At 35.8% G+C, this 16972-nt stretch overlaps 1 protein-coding gene across 1 annotated transcript in view; it reads right to left on the reverse strand.

Annotated features, from left to right (window-relative positions):
• The window catches only part of PPFIA2 (PTPRF interacting protein alpha 2), a 333651-nt gene that overhangs the window by 128827 nt on the left and 187852 nt on the right, over window positions 1–16972 (reverse strand). The window lies entirely within an intron of this gene.

The following is a 16972-nucleotide window of genomic DNA, read 5'->3' on the forward strand; positions in this document are numbered from 1 at the left end:
TTATCTTTGCAGTACATGTGAATCTTCCCCATGTATGCTACCTCCTGTATGTCAAGGAGCTCCTTGTTGTCAGTCCTCTTTGCTGACTCTGAAACCCCAGAAGATGCAATAGGCTGAGATATGTGGGCTCTGACTTCTGGTGGTTGGTACTGTTATAATCTTTGCCATCCTCCATGCAAATCCTCACCTGGGATTGGTAGCTGGTTTTTCCTGCTCAACACCAGCCCTTGTCTGCATCATCTACTCTCACTAGAATCACTGTAATAACCTCCTAACTGGTCTCTTTGCTTCTAACTTTGTCCTTTTATGTTCATTCTTAAAACAACCAGAGTGATCCATGGTGATCTTGTTACATGATAGATAAAGTTATGCCTCTGCTCAAAACACTACAATGGTTTTTCATTCTACTCAGCACAAGAGCGAAAACTTACAGTGAGCAATAACCACTGCCCCATCCCCCTTCCCCTTCCCTACTCCCCTCCCCTTCCCCCATGCCTTTACCTCTCTGAACTCTCTCCTGCTATTCTCCCATTTGCTCTCTTGCTTCAGCCACACTGGCAAACTCATTGTTCCTCTAATAAAGTCAATCACTGTCCCAAGTTACAGTCTTTGCTTAGTTCTTCCTTCTGCTTGGAATGCTCTTCCCCTAGTAACCCACATGACTAAAAACCTCAACAATTTCAAGGACGCCAATCTTGACCACCTTATTTAAAAGTGCAAACTGTCTCCACCCTATGTCTCCCTAGGACTCTTGATCCTTTTGTGTTTCTCTAATTTTTTTTTCTTCAATAGCATTTATCATCTTCTAACATGACAAATGATTTACTTATTTATATTTATTGTTTATTTTCTGCTAACCTCCTCCAACCTGCTGGATTATAAGCTTCAGGAGGTAAAGAGCCTTTATATGTTTACTCTTTGGTGTATCACAAGTGTCTAGAAAGATGCTTGGCACATGATGCAATAGACTTTTGTTGACTAAATAAATGTTTTGATTCCTTCTATGTCTCTAGTGACCAAAACAGCATCTTCCACAAAAATATATTTGTTGGATGAATGAATGAATGTTTCCATTAATGAATATGATGAGTTTTAGGAAAAACAGTAAGGATTCAAAAAGAAAAGAAATATAGAGACAATATACTTAGCTTTCATTGTATAAAGTTTATGACAGGGAATTTAGTCTTCTTTTATCCTGTTTTAAAAGCACTATATAGATGAATTATCTATAAGAGTGGAAAAATTTGAAGTAAAATTAGGAAAGCATTGTTATAAATTCACCTTAAAATAAATAATATGGTCAAAATAGACAGCCTATGTGCAAGACCAAGTGGAATAAATGAAGCCCCAGAGGTCTCATCATGTCACAGTCACAGTGACTTCTCATGAGATGAAGCCAGGAATTTACACATGTTCTTCCATATTATACCAGGTAAAAAATGGAAATAGGTCTCTCTTTGAATTTGAGAATCACTGGCAAAATGACCTAACCATTAATATTTTTTTCACTCTACTTCTAGCTTTAGCATATATTAAAGAATACTCTAACATGTTTACAAAACAGTGGTACAGTTAAATTACTAATGTGACCATTTTAATTCTGCATTTTATACTCCTTTAATGGTTATTACTTATTTTGGGCATATATTTGTGGCCATACATTGCTCTCCTGCCAAAGAATAGCAGTTTGTTAAACATAATAATAAATAGTTTTTCACAGTGCTTTTAAGTGATGAGAGTGCCTCTTTAGTGTACAGAATAGAGGGCATTTAAATTGCTATATTAACATAACAATAATTGATTTCTCCCTTGGATAGATATTTCTTGACAAGCTATTCCAGAGGATTTAGGAACTATGTTAATTATAAATTTTTAGAGTTCGATGGTGCTGCCCATGCGGAATGAATATTTGGTTGACCTTTTTCATTTTCCTCAGGAGCTATTACACTTGGCAGTAGACAGTTTTTCCCCAGACTTACTGAGATATAGCTGACATATAACATTGTGCAAGTTTAAGGTATATAAAGTGATGATTTGATGTATATATACATTGTGAAATGATGACCACAGTAAGGTTAGTTAACACAGCCATCACCTCACATGGTTACCATTTTTACTTTGTAGTGAGAACATTTGAGATCTACTCTCTTAGCAACTTTCAAATACACAATACAGTATTGTTAACTACAGTCACTATGGCAGCTGATAATTTAAACTTTATTCTGAACATATTTCTGAACTTGACTTGTACATTTTTGACACCTCCCTGCCCATGTTTTTCATGACTAAAACATAAGTCTTGGATTCTCTCCTAATGAATTTCAAAAAGCTCTTTTTTCTTTTATGCATTTTACTTCTCATGGTTTATTAATCTTTCTAGAGAAAATAGAAAAAGATGCTAAAGAGTGGAAATTAGGAATTTATCCTACTATTAATTCAGATATTAGAGGCACAGATATACTTAAAATTCATCAGCATTTAAGGGATAAACAATAAGCAGTTCCATTTCATTTTTGAAAATAGTTCTATAAAATTTTATGGTTAGAGATGAATTATTGATTATCTGCTCAAAGAAGTTACACTAAGATTTTCAATCATTAACGTAAATATCCAGCACCAATAATTCTTTAGCGGATATGAAGAAATCCTTAAAACAGGAAAGTAATAAAATATATTTCACTCTGTGAGGAAAAGAGAAATGTAATACAAAAGAAATGTAGAACAAAGAATAAAGAAAAAAACCCCAAATCCATAAAAAGGAAGTGTTCATAGGCATAAAAATAATAAGTAACAAAAATTAGAGCTGATAGTTCATTGTAAATTCCATGAGAGTCATCAATGTATTAGGATGAAAGAAATATACATAACAGAATGAAAGACGGAACCAGTCAGGGATTCCATAGGCTGATAATGAAGTCTGTATGTGGACTATATGAGTAAATCTGAGACCAGGCCTTGACCAAAGAAGGGACTTGGAAGACTTCAGTCAATCTGATACCCTAGCAAATATTTCCTTTTATTCCAAGAGATCGTTGTACTCCCCAATTTACTTCAAATTCTCAAATTTGGATTTGCCTCCAAATCCCCATATAAGACTGTATCTTTCATTAGAATAATGACAAATTATAATAATAGCTAACATTTATTGAGTACTTACCCAAGAACTTATAGCTAAAAATTTTTCTGGCTCTAAGCTTTCATTTGTAACAATTACTCCATTTCCCTAACATTATTAAGTTCTAAGTGTCAGGTACTGTTCCACATGAATTATGTGCATAAACTCTTTAATCCCTGTAACAACCTATTGGATACAGAAATGGAAACTGAAGCACAGAATATATTTTGCTTAAGGTCACACTACTAAAAAGTCATAAGATTAAGATTTGAATGAAGGCATTCCAGTTTCATATTCCTAGGAGTCTGTACTTTCTCTCTACCTACCCCTCTCCTTTCTTCCTTCTTTTGTCAATTTTCTCTCTCTTTTCTTGTTCATTCTCTCTTGTTCATTTATCATTTCATTTATCCATTCATTAAACCTACTTATTGTTTCATTTATTCATTCAATCACCAAAACTCTGTTTAGCTTCTACCATATGCCAGACACTACGTTGGGTGCTCAGAATATGAAGACTCCTGCTTAAATGCAGCATAATGTGGGAAAAAAGAATAAACCAAATAAAGCAACCAATTAACCAAATTCATAAGGATCAGATAGCAATTCAGCACTGGGGATTTCTAATGCTTCAAGGCTATGGCTTTTGGGCATCTGCCCACACTGCTTTTGTTAATCTCCATATTGCTTTTAGCTCTCAAAAATCAGACCTGACTTCAGGTTTCAAATCTTGTCCAACAAATAACAACATTTTGTCTTTGATTTGAAATTCTACAGCACAGAATTCACAGCTGTTACTTCTAATTCCACAATGATTCCTTAAATCTGTTTCATTATATGTAAATCATTTATTTACAATCCCTGCAAACCTAGAGCCTATGACAAAGCAGAACTAATATTTGTATTCCACATCAGTTATTCTCAACCATTAGAATCCTTGGAAGAACTGAATAAAAATATAGAATGGAAACCACTCTAGACCATATCCAAGGGTGGGGTGCAGACATATAATTGTTTTTAAATCTCCCTAAGTAACTGCAATGTTTAGTTGAGGTTAAGAACCACAGATCTATATTATCCAGGTACTTTACTAATAACTGTATGTAATTTATTCATCAAACCTAAAAAACTGGCATAAAGAGGAAAAGCTTCAAAGTAATACAATAATAAAATTGTTGGTGAAATATATGTAATAAAAGATGTGATAATAGACCCAAGAATAGTAGACCCTAGAATCAACTAATTATTTTTTAATGTAATATTTCAAATGGAACGACTTGACTTTATCTCTTAATTCCAAATGATTAGAAGAAACAAACCTCTATAATAGAATTGACTAAATATTGCCCTGCTTGGAAGGTTTCTAGACCAGATGATTTCTTTTTTTTTAATAAATATATTTATTTTTATTTATTAATTTTTGGCTGCATTGGGTCTTCATTGAGGTGCGCAGGCTTCTCATTGCAGTGGCTTCTCTTTTTGCGGAGCATGGGCCCTAGCCACGCAGGCTTCAGCAGTTGTGGCTCGCAGCCTCTAGAGTGCAGGCTCAGTAGTTGTGGCACACGGGCTTAGTTGCTCTGCGGCATGTGGGATTTTCCCGGACCAGGGCTCGAACCTGTGTCCCCTACATTGGCAGGCAGATTCTTAACCACTGAGCCACCAGGGAAGCCCCCCAAATGATTTCTTATAGTTACTTCTCCATTAATAATTTTACTGTTCAACACTGAGATCTGCAAACTCATTATGATAAAGTAAATTCCTGATAATTTTATTCAATTAAAATATCCAGCAATAGACCTTTGCTTGTCGGTTCTTTGTTTAATGTGATCAATAATGTTTTGTTAATAAGTATAAAACAGATTTATTGTTTTACAGAAATTCTAGATCACTTTTTAATTTCCACTGAATTTAAGGATCTTTTCATCTGAGGAATCTCTTGTCATTCTGAAGTTCTTATAATGCTTAAACTAGAATACACATCATTCACTAGCTGATGTATGTGGCTTAATAGAAATATAATTCATTTTTATAGTGTTTTAAATCTAAATAAAAGATGAGAAATTTCTAATGTTACCATGATCAATGTTAATAACACTCATAAATATAAAAAGTAGCTATTTCTCATATTACAACATGAAATAAAAATATTGAATTATTAATGTGGAAAAACACTCATCTGTAAAATTCTTAATCTATATAATTAGAAGATACGAGGAGATGAATTGTACATAAGGAGTTTTTTTGTTTGTTATTGTTTTTTATTTTTGCTTTCAATTGAAAGTCTTCAAATGTTTCTTTGTTCAGCTATAGAATAAACAAGTAACACTGAAGAGGATCTTTCTAGCTGTAAGAATTACTAAGGAGTCCTTTTAGATATGTAAATATAAGAAAAGTATACACCCTGCCCCAGAGGAAGAATATTTAGTGGAGCCTTGATAAATTATTTCTTCCACAGTGTCTTGCTGGGGTGGGGGTGGGGGTTTGCAAAATTAGCATGAAACCTCTGGAGGGAGAGGAAAAGAGAGACTTTTTTTTTTTTTTTAACATCTTTATTGGAGTATAATTGCTTTACAATGGTGTGTTAGTTTCTGCTTTATAACAAAGTGAATCAGTTATACATACACATATATCCCCATATCCCCTCCCTCTTGCTTCTTCCTCCCACCCTCCCTATCCCACCCCTCTAGGTGGTCACAAAGCACCAAGCTGATCTCCCTGTGCTATGCGGCTGCTTCCCACTAGCTAACTCTTTTACGTTTAGTGTATATATGTCCATGCCACTCTCTCACTTAGTCCCAGCTTACCCTTCCCCCTCTCCGTGTCCTCAAGTCCATTCTCTAGTAGGTCTGTGTCTTTATTCCCGTCTTGCCCCTCGGTTCTTCATGACCATTTTTCTTTCTTTTTTTTTTTTTAGATTCCATATATATGTGTTAGCATACGGTATTTGTTTTTCTCCTTCTGACTTACTTCACTTTGTATGACAGACTCTAGGTCCATCCACCTCACTACAAATAACTCAATTTCATTTCTTTTTAATAGCTTAGTAATACTCCATTGTATATATGTGCCACATCTTCTTTATCCATTCATCTGTTGATGGACACTTAGGTTGCTTCCACATCCTGGCTACTGTAAATAGAGCTGCAGTGAACATTGTGGTACATGACTCTTTTTGAATTACGGTTTTCTCAGGGTATATGCCCAGTGGTGGGATTGCTGGGTTGTATGGTAGTTCTATTTTTAGTTTTTTAAGGAACCTCCATACTGTTCTCCATAGTGGCTGTATCAATTTACATTCCCACCAACAGTGCAAGAGTGATCCCTTTTCTCCCCACCCTCTCCAGCATTTATTGTTTCTAGATTTTTTGATGACGGCCATTCTGACTGGTGTGAGATGATATATCATTGTAGTTTTGATTTGCATTTCTCTAATGATTAATGATGTTGAGAGACTCAATTGCTCTCCATTTAATTATGAAGTTCAGTGTTATTTCAAATTCTCTCACAGACTAAGACAATTGACTACATCAGAAAGGGCTCCAAGAGTTCACAAGGAGAACTTACCACGAGGGAAGTAAGAGTCTGGACTGAGACCTGAGTTCACTATCCAATGTCAGCAGGTTCCAGCTTGGTGTGTGGCTAAGACTGGAAAAACCTTCCTGGCTCAGTCATCTTGATGCATTTGGGAACTTAAGTGTGAAACTAAGCCTCAGTCTGGTATAACTTGGAGAAAGGAAAAACCTCTGAAGAACCACTCAGTTAGGGAATGACACTACTGTTAGTGGAACTTGAAAACCAGGCCAGTGATTGGTATGGAATGGTTTCATTTAGCTCGTATGTCAGTGGGTTATTGCAATAGTACGTGGGTGGCATTTGATTTTGAGGGGCCACCGAATTTGAAGTGATACTTTGAAGACTATAAAGTCAAGCATACCATTCTGACCCATGCTATTCCACACTATACTGAACCAATATGTAAGAAATAAAATCTAACAATCTGCAATACTTCTATGTGAAAAATTAAACAATTTTATAGAAGAACATAAAACAATACATAAATAAATGGAGACTCAAACCATATTACAGATGGCAAGACAATATATCATAGAAGTGACTATTCTCCCCAAATTAATTAATTTATTTAAGCAATTTCAGTGAAAATATCAATAGGGTTTTAAAATGGGAATTCAAAAGCTGATATTATAATTAAACTCTATGGAGTTTATTCTTAGCTGGGGTGACAGACTATAAATTATAGACATTATAAATAAATGAATCATACTTTATATTAGAATATCAGAATATATTGATGACATTTGAACAAAGGTTTGATGGAAGTGAGGATAGCCACGCAGATATCTGGAAGAAGGGCATTCTAGACAGAAGGAAGAGCAAGTCGGAAGTCAACAGGAGGCCAGTGTAGCTGGGGTGATGGTGGAGATGAAGTCATAGAATGAGGAAAGTCAAATCATGCAGAGCCTTGTGTAAATGGGAAACACTCGCAGAATTTTGAGCATATGATTGACACGTTCGGATTTATGTTTTAAAGCATCACTCTGATTCATGTCATGTTAAAAATAGACAATAAGGGCCCACAAGAGAAGCAGAGAGACTTGGAAGGAGGTGATTACAATAATCCAGGTGAGAGATGATAGTGGTTTAGAGTAGAGTGCTTAGTGGAAGTGGTGAGAAGTGGCAGATTCTGGATATATTTTGAAAGTAGAGCAAATAGAATTTCTTTACAGTTTGATGTGGGGTGTGAGACACAGGGAGGACTTGAGGATAACTCCAAATTCTTTAGATTGAACAACTGGAAAGGTGAGATTTCCATCATTTGAGATGGAGAAGATGCAGGGAGTTTTGGAGGGGAATATCAAAAGGTAAGGTTTTTCACATTTTAAGGTTCAGTGACTTTTAGATACACATGTGGAGATGACAGATGTTCAATAGGCAGTTGGATATATATACTTGGTTGTAGGGTCTGTAGAGGTAAAGATTTGTAAGCCATTAGCATATGGACAGCATTTAAGGCTATGAGGCTGATTGAAATCACTGAGAGAAAAGATGGAGAACCGAGCCCCGGGTCACCTCAACATTAAGAATTCAAGAAGAAAACAGGCAATATAGCCAATATTTTATAGTAACTCTAAATGGAGTATAATCTATAAAAATACTGAACTACTATGTTGTACACCTAAAACTAATATAATATTATAAATCAACTATACTTTAATAAACAAACAAACAAACAAATAAATATTAGAGCAAGGTCTGACCATGAGAATGTAAACTTTCTGGAATTTGAAAAAATCTTGGGAAGTATATAGGAGCTTCCATTGGATGGGGATAGGAGTTTAAAGCAAATTTAATGTAACTCTCAGGATAAAATAAACTCACTGGGCATAAAGTACATATCTAGATGCTTAAAAAAAAGAAGTCAGGAAGAAGAATATGGTCCAAGAAAAGACTGAGCCACTGGTGAGGGAAGAGAAAAACAGAGTGAAGTTTCCTATACTGCAAGTGAAAAATAAAGGAGAATCTAATAATAAAAAAAAAGAAGGTGAACAACTATGACATCAACTCAAGAAGGGCTGAAAATTGGCCACTGTATTTAGCAATATAAAATTAGTGATGATGGTAACAGGAGAGGTTTCTGTGTAGTGGTGGAGCAAAGACCTTCCTGGAATAGGTTTACAAAGAAAGCACAAAAAGCAACTGGGGACAGTGAGTAGATGACCCTTTCGAAGAGCTTTGCTGCACAGGGGAGTAGAAAATAGAGCAATAGCTGATGGTATAAGTAGGACCAAAAGAGAATTTCTTTTAAGTTGGAAGAACTTTGTATGTTATAGGAATGGGATGGATAAAGAAAAAAACTGATGGCAAAGGAGAGCACAGTAAGAATTGCTGGAGCAGTACACTTGACTACATGATTGTGGAGACATCACATGGTGTAACTCACAGGTGTCACAAAGTTTTCTTTGTCTAAGGTGTTTTTTTTTTTTTTTATTTTTTTTTATTTTTTGAAGACTCATGCTCAGCCTAATAAGCTCTTTCATGCTTTTAGACATCTGGACAGATTTAAGACTTTGCTTAAAGTAAATATTCTTATATTTTGAAATCCATGAAACCAGGTAGTTTATATGCCACCTTTTTCACCCATGTTCACTTTTAATATTTGTATACTTGTTACACTATTTATCTCGGCTCATCCTGCTCACAAGCTGTGTGACTTTGAGCCAGTAATCTTTGCTCTACAAACATCACAGGGTTATTACAGGAATCCAATGAAACAACTATGTAAAAGTACTTTTGGCAAATGTAAAGGGCTTTGTACAAGTTATTTATCTTGTTCTCATTGGCATGTAGCCCTTTTGTTAATGAGGTTTACAGACAGCTTTGAAGAACAGTCTGCCTGTCTTTGAAAGGCCAGAGCCAGCATTAAGGAATATTTTTCAGAGTACTCATTTTGGCATGTGCAATTCTCCTGCAAATAAAGGGAATTTCTGGTCATACAAGTTTAGGAAACACCGTGTACTATGTTTCCTCTTGGGCAATTTTAATAAATACTACAGTAAAGATAACAGTTCAAAATTGTATCGCATTATATATATTAATATTCTTGTCCTGAGAAATCTCTTTTTTTGTGGGAGTGGGTTCTGTAAAACATCCATTAAATTTCTGGGGAACTCGTGCTTCATGAGAAATGTTAAGATGGATAAACTCTACCAAAGTGAAAAATAAAATTAGGCCAATTGCAGAACATCTGAATGATAGACTTAAAAATTCTCCTGGATTGGCTTAAAGACCAGACAAAGCAATGAAGAGGGAAGGAAAGTATTTGTTCTTCTCTATATCCATATAAGAAAGCAGAGTCCCTGTCACAGACTAGACACTCAAATTATGCCAATAGGACAGAGATAAATGAACAAACTTTCTGTCAAACTCTTGTGAATCACTCAGCCTTTTAAAGTCTGAAACTAACCTACTTCAGCAAAAAAATTGTTTTTTCTGCTTCTCTCGAATCTGGGCTAATAATATAAATGATACTAAATTTGTTACTAAAGATAGAGGAGTCAGGGCTTCCCTGGTGGTGCAGTGTTAAGAATCTGCCTGTCAATGCAGGGGACACAGGTTTGAGCCCTGGTTCGGGAAGATCCCACATGCCACGGAGCAACTAAGTCCGTGCGCTACAACTACTGAGCCTGCACTCTAGAGCCCGCGAGCCACAACTACTGAGCCCATGTGCCACAACTACTGAAGCCCGGGTAGCTAGAGTCCATGCTCCACAACAAGAGAAGCCACCACGATGAGAAGCCTGTGTGCCCCCGCTTGCTGAAACTAGAGAAAGCCCGCGCGCAGCAACAAAACACCCAACGCAGCCAAAAATAAATTAAAAAAAAAAAAAGATAGAGGAGTCAATTCCACTTTCACTTCCCATCTATTAAAAGAATAGTGAAAGCATAAAAATCCAGTCACTGTATTCAGAGAGAGATTTGTTTTGAACTGAGTAAATTCCCATACAACATTAGATTTTTACTTCTTACTTTTGCCATTGTATATAAAAGATGACTTTTGGTCATAATCTTCCTATCCTATAAAATTGATACTCAACTCCTATAAAATTGATACAGTCTAACTTCCTGTGCATATGGATGAACCATGAAACAGCCTAACCTTGCCTCTTCTGGGCCCTTTTCTAGCCAATCGTAGTCCTCTAGGCCACTCCTGCCTCGTATATCGAGGGCTATACTTGGACCTTCTTTTTGCTAGGAGGTGTGCCAATCCCAAAATGGCAAATTCATAAACCCCATAGTTCTGTTTGGTTTCATTGCTTGAAAATTCAATTGATGAATTAAAAGAGAAGTATACACTTTATTATCATGTCATTATGAGAAATTAGATCACTGTATAGGAGATCAACACACAGAAGAAAATATTCTGTTAGGGTTATTCAGATGTAAAAAAATTCAAATGATAATTATCTTTGATACAGAGAAGAAATTGGGGCTTAATCAATAATGCATAAAATAAGCCACAATTAACAAAGAACTGAGTTTTTGGATGAACAGTTACTGGCAGTAGTTGACATGGAGTGAAGAGGGCATATAAAAATGGGTAAAATACAGTTAATAACTGGACACATCCCTATGGATGAGGGCTTTCAGCCGGAACATAGCAGAGATCTTTGAAAGAATAGCATTTGTGATAAATGGTATCTTACAGTATTTTTAAATAGATATGTGGTATGTTCATAAGCCAAACATTTAAATATACAGCTAACAGGTCTGTATGAGGCTGTGTAGAATCTGTATATTATGGTATTTCATAATATGGCACAATAGCATGAGGAAATAAAGGTCTTTTGTCACCACTGAGGTGCATATTGCTCACATAGTCATATTAACTTTCTCTAAGTGCCCATTTTTGTCCTTGGTGGTTCAATCTAAAATAGCCTTGTATCACTAAAAATCCACAAAACCCTTAATTTTGGTAAAGGCACATCCCATGTTTCATCTTTTACAAAACTTCAGCTCAGTGTCCTTCATGCACAGAATGCAACCATTACACAATTACTAGATTTTCTGATCTCAGAATTATTCTTGCCACCGATTCTTCATTTTGTTTTACATGTTTTTGGCCAAGTTCTTCTGCCTATCTGGCATGAATTAAAGAACTGAAAAAATGCAAACAGAAATATATTTCTGATTTTATATTTATTCAGCCTGCACATTTACACATTACCCAATTATCATGTTGCATTTTATTAATTTAAAGAACAGTCACAAATTAATGTCAAATTCTAAGAGGAGAGAATAACGAGAGCAACGCTTTTGAAAAGGGAAGCATCAGCTCGGTTCATTCAGAGTAGCTAAGTTCAAAGTGGAGTGACAAGCAGAGAAGCTTGAGAGGTGAGAAGAGGCCAGCCAGTTTGGAAAGGACGTCCCATGACGTGCCAAGGATGTGCTGTTGTGTGATCACTGGAAAGATCAGCCACCCTTAGCTCTGGGAAGAACTATGGTAATTCCTCAGCCACTAATGAACAAAAAATATCAAAATGTATTGCATATAGTAAAGTGTAACTATTCTTTTGTGAAACTTCAGCTTCAGTTTTACACCCTCATGCACACAGAGGTATACATACACGTGCACACATATGTGTGTGTGTGCGTGCGTAGTAAAATGTTGCAACTAAATCATATTTCTTACAGTGGGTAGCAGACAGGTGGGTCCTTAGTGTTTGTGGAGCCCAAGGCAAACGAGCAAAGAGAGGCATACAAGCCATAACTCCAAATATGTAACAATTATAAATCAAGCTAACAAACTGTCAAATAAAAATATGTCTTACTATCTTCCTTGAAATAATACCTTCACACTGGCTTTTAGGCCAGAATGAGTAATTCTCAGACTCCTTGAAGTTCCACACCAGAACTTAGTTACGCAGATATGGCCCTGGACTGTAGCCTGCTCTCCTTCTCTTCTCAGCCTCAGCTCCTTCCAGAATACCGGTCTATTTTACCTGTATGTATGTGGATACCTCAGTCAGCACTTTCAAACTCCGTGGGACCCAAGAAACAGGTATCCCTTGGTCTCTTCTTAGGTCCAGGGATGGGTGCACTGGTGGGCGGGCAGGGACAGATGTTGCTCCTAGGAACAAGCTCATAAAGGCCCTGAAGGCTAAGGTCTGTTTGGTCAGAAAGTCTGGGCTGCCAGGAGCTTGGCATGTGGTCGCAAAGGGGTGCTGGTGTGGCTCACACCTGTGCAGTTTCCCCTGGTCCCATGGACTCAACATCCTTAGGGAGAGGCACAGAGGGCCAGAGATAGACCTGCTAAATTGTGGACCCCTCTTGCCCAGGTTTAAAAGCCATACTCATACTAGTTAAAATTTTTAAATGCTACTGCCTTGGAGCATCTGTTCAGAGTAAAAAAATATAATAGAGATTTTTGGGAAAAAAAAGTAAGGAATTAAAAAAAATCATACTCAAGTAGAATAAAATAATCAACTCTAGACAAATAAATATGTGTAATTATGAAAGACTAAAAGATCAGAAAAAAATAAGGTTGAATTAGAATGAATTTTCAAAAATCAATAATAACACCTAGAGAAAGCATCCTGGCATGAAGGAACATGACAGTACAAAGGAGGTGAGAACACCGGGGTTCTCGTCCTGCTCTGGACAAATAAGTCATTTAGTTTTTCTAAGTAGGCATCAATTTCATTGTCTGTAAAATTAAGAAAAGGAAAAAAAGTCTCTAACTGCTTCAGAAGTATTATATGTGAAAAAATGATAAATGGACATAAAGTTGTAGTGCAAGTGATTTTTTTTAAAGTATCTAATCAAGATGCTTCCATGTTTAAAACACTTCTATGTTTTCCCATTGCTCTGAAGATAAAATTGGACTCCTTAATACAGCCGACAAGAACTTAAATGATTTGGTCCCTGCTCAGTGCCCCTGTGTGGCCTGTCTCCTGCTTCTCCCTCTCCTGACAGCTAGACTACATTACCCTGCCATCCTTTCTTCCCAAGAATGTACCAAGAAGCTCTTTCCCACTGTCGGTGCATTTGCATTTAGTGTTTCCTTTGTTTCAAAAACTCTAAGCTTTTCCATTAACTCTCTGTATTCTTTTGGGTTCCGGTTCAAACTCCACCTCCTGAAAAGCTCTTCAGTGCCATGTCTACCTATCCTCCCCACCCACCTCACACCTGCCCCTTGATCACACTCACTCCCTTTTACATGTATGTGCTTATTGTCTGTGCCCTCATCTGCCCTATTCATTAGCGTCCCAACCACCCAGAACAGGACAAATTTCCCAGCATTTCAGTAAGGTCACCGCTAAATATTTATTGAAAAATGAATGACCATGAGAACACAGTATTAATAAATATTATAACCATACTGTTTATTGCTTGTAATCAATGTGTCAAGAATTTTGTCATTCATAGTCAGTGTTTCTATTCTTTACAACGAAGCTACCAGTTAGGCATGACTATTTACCTGTAACTGATACTCAGGGAGGTTACAGAGTAAGGACACCCAGGTAGTTATTGGCAGAGATGGGATTTGAATCCAGGTCTACTGACTTCAAACAAGTCACCGTTCCACACTGTCTCTCTGACACTTCCTGTCACAATTAATGTATCTCTCCTTTAAACTCTAGTATCATTTTTGACACCACTTTATTCATCATGTTTTGCAATATTAATTTGGGCAGATTATTTTCACTGCATATTATTTTCACTCCTGCAAATTTTACAGGGAATGTCTTCTGAATCTCAACCACTGTCTAACATACTACTTACCCACATTACTTAGCAAACATTTGCAGCTGGAAAAAATAACTGGAAGTACAGAATATATGAGCCAGGAGCATTACTATCTCTTTTACAAGAGAAGCATGCTTATTAAAATTTATTTTTCACAAGTTAGCTCCTCTCTGGAAAGCAGCAGGAAGAAAGTTATGGATCCTAGCCCTGAACTTTTAATGAGGTAAAATTTAGTATTCTGAAAAATTTTTTATTATCCCGTGGATAATTACGTTCTTCTAGAACACCTGATTAAATCCATGGCGCACAGAAACAAAATTGTTTCAGTTAAGCTTATTTTTTTCTTTTCATTTTTGTTTTCAAAATGTTCGTAGTAATTACACAACTTTTCTATGAGTAGTAGGCCTGTTTCAGAGTGTGCTTTTATGAGACTATTTTTATCAACTATTTTGTCAACAGAGTTTTCAAGCCACTGCCGTAAAACCTCTCCTGTTGGCTAATAACCCACCCTGACTATGTAATTTAAGTAACTTTACTGCCCTAAACAAAGGGCGATCCTTGTGACTAGGATTTGCAAGTCACTTTCTGACAGCTCCACAGCACCTGACATAGTTTCATGTTTCCTCCCCAACAACCCCTTTGCAGTTTATACACTAATACTACAGTCATCCTACGCTGATAACCTTTGCTACATAGACACTCCAAAATAATATTCTCTTTTCCTTTGTTTTAATATACCTTTTAAACACTTGTTACTGAAAAATTAAGTGTTAGGATTTAAATTACAATCCTATAACACTTGTTATTCAATGGTATTAACATACCTTAAAGAATCCTGTTAAAGGGGATAATTTCAAAAAGATGATTTATAATGTTCAGGTGCATAATTTAGCAGTATTTATAAAGGGATGATAAAAATAATAATTAGGATATTATTTCAGCTTTTATCAAAAAATGTCAGCAGTTAGAAGATGAATAAATTCTGGGGATCTAATGTACAGCATGGTGACCATAGTTAATATTGTATACTTGAAAGTTGGTAAGAAAGTAAATCTTAAATGTTCTCACCACACACACACATACACACACACACACACACACACGGTGATGAACTAATCTTATCATCATCATTTTACAATATATACTTATACAAAATCATCACACTGTATACCTTAACTTTACACAATTTGTAGAGCAAACCATCACATTGCACACCTGAAACTTATATAATCTTATATGTCAGTTATATCTCAATAAAGTTGAAAACAAAGGAAATATCAGGCAAAGAAATATGATATAAATAAAACTTTTAAAGTGCTTTCTTGAATCATCTAAGGAGTAATATGAATTAAAGCACAGTTTATTTATTTTTAAAATTAAAAAAAATATATGACATATACTTTAGGATTACATTGCAGGATAGGGGCATGATATTTTAAAAAATACTAGTATATCATTATTTCAAAGCATTTGGAAATCACTCTTCCTACAATCCTGGGAAATTAAAAAAAAGTATGCCGATAATTACAATGTTTAAAAATCTTTAGTTACATGTATAAAAAAGTGTGAGTGAGTTAGCAATGGCACAGAATTTCTCTTCTACACTGGCTGAAATGCCTTCACCGAGAACTGGAAGGCAAAGAAAGTTAAAGACAAGTACTTTAAGTCTTCAAATACTCAGAAACCTCCATGTATATACCACTATCTGTTGAGTCCAATAGAGACAAACATCATTTATTCACAGGTCCTCATCCTAATACTGTAATCAGTTTCTGAAAATTAATCTGACATGAATTGTCTTATATTCTATAATGCCTAAATATTTAGGGGTTATATCTTAAAAAAAATAATATTTGAACAAAACTACATGTATGAGTACACCACTCCCCAGAAGTACTAGAGGAATGCTTTAAGCACCAAATGGTTTGTTATCGAATAGACAAGATCTTAAGTTCTTTATGCCTTTGAAAGCATATTTCTTTAATTTTCGTCCAGATAAGCATAATATGGCATCACTATATTTTGAAGACTTCTAAGAAAAAGACTAGATGACCATAAAGTCCATTTTCGTACTCAAATCAATGTCATTCTGTAATTCTCTGAGGAAAGGTATAGCACTGTATTACTGATGACATAATTAAAATGAAACAGTAATAGTAAAATGACATGTTAGTTTCCTAAACTGAGGATTGTGTGCAAATGCCCTAAAGAGCTTGCTGGTTTATTTACTGAATTAATGCCAGTTTACTTATCTGAAGAAAAGAGAAATAAGTTTTATTCAAATTTGAAATATAGCTCATGAAATCTAGCTGTCAGATTGTAGCTTATTGTTAATACCTACCTTAAGATTTCTATAAAATACATTGATAAAGGCTAAAATAGTAAAGCCTTTAATGAAGAGTTGTTTGCTTCTCAGCCACCAGAATTGATGGTGGTCTCAGGAAATGTCTGGTTTACTTGGCTTCTTTTGCTTTTACAGTTGAAGGAGGAAACATACGAAGCCCCTCCATTTGTTTCAACTGGATGAATGAGGAAGGGCTCAATTTATTATGATAAGAAGTCTAGTGCTATTTGTTTTGTGGTACAGTCACTTGCT

The sequence above is a fragment of the Delphinus delphis genome, chromosome 11 (assembly GCF_949987515.2).
Source record: "Delphinus delphis chromosome 11, mDelDel1.2, whole genome shotgun sequence".
Classification (NCBI taxonomy): Eukaryota; Metazoa; Chordata; class Mammalia; order Artiodactyla; family Delphinidae; genus Delphinus; species Delphinus delphis.